The 5052-nt window shown below is 37.7% G+C and overlaps 1 pseudogene; it reads right to left on the bottom strand.

Annotated features, from left to right (window-relative positions):
• Positions 1-3086: 3086 nt before the first annotated feature.
• The window catches only part of LOC107876853, a 2492-nt pseudogene continuing 526 nt past the window's right edge, over positions 3087-5052 (bottom strand).

The following is a 5052-nucleotide window of genomic DNA, read 5'->3' as shown; positions in this document are numbered from 1 at the left end:
ATTATATACAGGGATTTATGATCGTTTGAAGTTGACCCTGAAATGCTGAAAACTGGGCAATAGGCTATGCGTTTTGCTACTGTTTTGAAATCTAAACTCAGCCTTATGCATTCCGAAAAATTTTGAAACATATCCGAGATGTACTATGATCTTGCCCGATCATAACGCAACTTGAAAATCTAAAAACGGATGTCGGGAAGGTTGAAAAGTTGTATCCCGAAGATTGCCAGCTAAAATGACTCTAAGTCCTCATTACACTTAGAAAAATTTTCAAGTTTTTAAGTCTAAAGGCACTCTATTAAAGGTTATTCCATGCACGACTTTTACGGGGTGTTACATTATCTCCCCCTTGGAATCATTCGTCCTCGAATGATGGGTAGGAACTTGTTAAAGCCTTAAATATATGGAATAACGCAGACACGACATGTCCTCTAATAAAAAATACACTGATCTGAAACATGACCATATGGCTAGAACTACTGATAATCTGAATTCTTATATCGGATACGCATATCTGATGCATGGAATACACAACTGAAGCTATTCATAAGCTGAATTCTCATAATGAACATGCATACCTGATGCATGGATCTGTGACTGGGTTGTTCTCATGAATGCAGGACTAAATACACTGATAAGATGAACTTTTTCTATTGAACATGCATTTCTAATGCACGCATATTTGACTGGACTAACGTATGAATGTATGACTGATTACTCAATGATAACTAGTGCGGAGCTTGTAATAAGAATCTATACATGCAGCTGAATGAGGTATCTCCCCCTTGGGACCCTATGTCCCTCTATAAATGCTCAATTCACTAAGATACTCAGAAAACTGAGCCGATGCACAGGGCACCTACGAATTGAATCATAACTGAACATTTGGAATCTGAATTTAATGCATGATGCATGAACTGGGCTATACTCATAACTACTGGTATACTCTATCTTGGACTAGTAGTATGTCTGAGATTTCGAGTAGCATGAATAAGTGCAAAGATGAGAAAACAAGTCATGCGAATCTGACTGCCAAACTGACTTATTGGCCATACAAACTGAATTATACTACACCCTCATACTTAACTGGAATACTCTCTTCAACACACTCTCTAAGGGAGCTCTAGCAGTAATAGGGAACCATGAATCTTGGGTATGGATTACACAAGACACCCACTAAGGAATCATCACAATGACACCACTCTGTAGTCTGGAATATAGACATGTAACTCCTAAATTAGGATAGAATTACCAGACCTTTGGCAATACAACTTCTTACTTTCAAGATATGAGATTTTTGGATAAATCCACGTACCTCTATTTCCGAAGATACTAGATGTTTCTTGAAGCTTGCGGATTGGTGATTCCAAATATGTAATTATCTTCGAAAACCTACGGTCGAATCTTGAACTATTTGGGTTTTTATTTTGAAATCCTAAGGAGATTTCTTGAGTAATTTTGGGGAAAGTATGTGTATTATGGTGTTTGAGGGATTAGATTCCGTGTTGGTGGTATATATAGGGGTGGAGGATGACCAAAATATCCCTAAGGAACAATTAAGGTCAAATCTGTCCCTCAGTTGACAGTTTGATAGGGTGGAGTAAATTGATTATAACTTTTTATTCATATACTCAAATTGGATGAAACCAACTGAATTTGAAAGAGGACTCAAATAGATTTCGTTTGATATATTATAGCTCACACAGTTCATTATATACAGGGATTTATGATCGTTTGAAGTTGACCCTGAAATGCTGAAAACTGGGCAATAGGCACTGTTTTGAAATCCAAACGCAGCCTTATGCGTTCTGAAAAATTCCAAAACTTATCTGAGATGTACTATGAGATTGCCCGATCATAACGCAACTTGAAAATCTAAAAACGGATGTCGGGAAGGTTGAAAAGTTGTATCCCAAAGATTGCCAGCTAAAATGACTCTAAGTCCTCATTAAACTTAGAAAAATTTTCAAGTTTTTAAGTCTAAGAGCACTCTATTAAAGGCTAATCCATGCACGACTTTTACGGGGTGTTACATCATATTTATGTATTATGTCTTTTTTAGAAACTGTGGTTTGTACAGAAATATTACTTAGCTATCACGCACCAAGGGTGCCAGCTTTAAGAAAATTCTTTTACGAGGAGTAGTACTAGATATCTTAATTGCAAGCAAATAGCGGTAACTCAAAAATGATATCTTCAATCAACATATATAGATTTAAGGAAAACTAAGATGAAGACTCACAAGAACATCATGAACCGGATACCTCTTGTATCTGTTGGGAGTTCTAGATGGCCAGATGCTCTGCCAATTACAAAAACGCAAAGTATAGCACCATTTAGCGCACCTACAACACCATGATCAAGGGCTACCTTAATAGTGAGATAAATAAAGATTGGCACATCTTCTGTGACAGAATGCTCTCATATGGCCATTCCTTACACTAGGCGGGATAATTATCGGAGCTGCCTATTAGCTAGAAAATGACTTGTTTCTTCTCTTTTTCCTTGAACTATAAAAACTAAACAGCAGATATTGCTGTTGATATATCATTAGATACTTGTAGTAAAGATATCTAAGTAGTGTACCAACCAACAGTTTCTAACAATTTGAACTGACTTAGAATCCTCCTAATATCAGTCGAGTATTTTATCTAGTTTTTCACATGATGCAAAGGAAAAGAGCCTAGTAAAGTAAGGTAGCATGCCTTACTCATTGCAACTATTATTTTGCCCAAAATCAAAAAAAATATTCCAACAAGAACTCCAAGTGTCGTGATGATTTACCATTCTCGGCTATATAAGTTCAATCAAGATCGTGCTGAAGTTACACTCTTTTCTCCGAGGAAAGCTTGCGTGCACCATGGTTTAAGACGAGGCAAACCAATAATACAGCAAGGGTTGCTATTGAAATACATAAAATGGCTTTTGGCAACAAATAACAAGTGATAAAGGTATGGAAGTACGACATGATTCATTAGCTGTTCAATCTTGATGATAAAGACTACTAACAATCACAAATCAAATCGTAAAAATTGAAATTGTAGACTTTATATTGCAGATACAATTTATAACAGAATTAAAAGAAAGTGATGGAAATTAACCAGCAATTTCCCTAGGCTCTGACAACTCTGATGGAAATGGTAAACTGATACCAACCACAGCCTCCGTTTCTTGATCAGCTTCATCAATTCTTCTTGTCATTGGTGAATACTGGAAACTGTAATCCAAGTAGGTTTCAGCAGACGCTAAACCCTGCAACACCTTAACTACCAATGACATGGAAGGCCTCTTAGTATAATCACTTTGTAAACACCATGCTGCAATCTTCATCATTTCCACAGCCTCTTCTCTATGGAGCTCCATGTCTTCACTGTTCTTGTCCAGCATTTCCAAGAATCGTGTCTCCTCTGCTTTCCTCTTGAACAAACTAAGCAAATGCATATTATCCTCATCTTGAAGACGATCCAAATTCTTCCGGCCCCAGATGATTTCCAAGATCACAACCCCAAAGCCATAAACATCCACTTTCTCAGTAGTGACCGATTTCAACCACTCTGGTGCTAAATAGCCCAATGTTCCTCTCATTGTTGTAACTATCGTACTTTCATCTTTCCCCACGAGCTTGAATAGCCCAAAATCTGATACTTTTGCATTGAAATTATGATCAAGAAGAATGTTCTGAGGTTTAATATCCAAATGGATAATTTTGTTGTTACAATCTTCATGTAGATAAGCCAGGCCCTTGGCGACATCTGATATGATTTTTTTCCTGGCATTCCATGTGAGAGATTTTTCTTGCTTTCTGTGGAAAATCCACCTATATGAAGATCCGTTGGCCATGTATTCATAAACCAGAAGCCTGTGATATTTCTCAGCACAAAATCCAACAGCTCTTACCAGATTGACATGTTGAATTCTACCTATTGTTGCTACCTCAGCTAAGAATGATTTCATCATATTGCCGAAACCTTGCAAACACTTTACTGTTATTTTGGTGTCATCGCTCATTGTTCCTTCAAATACAGAACTAAATCCCCCTTGCCCCAGTTTCTAACTGAAATATTCTGTCATAAGAGTCAGTTCCTCATCGGAAAATCTAGAAGGCATTCCTGGTACTTGGTCAAGGAACTCCTCCCCGGCTTCCTCAAGTTGTTTTCTTCTTCTGAAAAGAAAGACAAAGCAAGTGAAAACCATGAAAAGCAAACCAAGTGAAGCTCCAATGGTGGATCCTATTATTGGTGCGACGTGCTTTGGTTTTGTCTTAGAAGCATTCTGCACCTTGATTTAAAAAAAAAGTGGTCTTATTGAGTACTGTTCCATCACTGTTCGTGAGCGAAAACCCTTCATTCAACAATGCGCAGTGACCCATCATGTTATCAGGACCTGGTAATCGAAATTGAGCTGCTTTACAAGAACAGTTGCTTAAGCATGACCTTCTGCAATTTTCCAACTCTGTTTTGTGGGTACCATATTGCAAATAGCGGGGAATATAGCCTGTTTCATTATGTTCCATAAGAACATGATATTGGGAATGCTCACAAGAAATAGGTGTGACAAGGAGACATCCCTGGTTTTTCTGCCTGTAATTGATTTGCTGGAGAAAATTACTCGGACCAACTGCAATTTGAGGACAACTACACTTTCCATTTCCACAAACAGAGTAGTTCCAACAGACGGTTGGATAACCGCAATCACCAATGGTGGCTGTCAATAGATCAGCCGCTGTCCAAGAGATGCACCCCAGTAATAGACATTAAATGCCCATCAGCCTCCAATTTCATGAATCTTCTTACGTCATCCCTTTGGACAAATTCATACTAATGTACTCGCTTAGTAGTGAAGATTCGAAATCATCCCAATTATGAAGCATTGAGAAATCAAATAAGATTGGCGTGGATTCGACCAAATGTATGATAAAAAGCCAATGTTAGAGAATGATCCCTACTGATTGCCTATCTGTGGAACAAGTAAGTATACGTGGTTCACAAAAGTAAAAACTCAACACAGTAATTTTTACATGGAAAACACCTGGCTCAAAAAGGTGTAAAAAAA

This window comes from Capsicum annuum, chromosome 7 (assembly GCF_002878395.1).
Source record: "Capsicum annuum cultivar UCD-10X-F1 chromosome 7, UCD10Xv1.1, whole genome shotgun sequence".
NCBI lineage: Eukaryota > Viridiplantae > Streptophyta > Magnoliopsida > Solanales > Solanaceae > Capsicum > Capsicum annuum.
The sequence above is the reverse complement of the archived record's forward strand: the minus strand, read 5'-3'. Positions and strand labels throughout refer to the sequence as shown.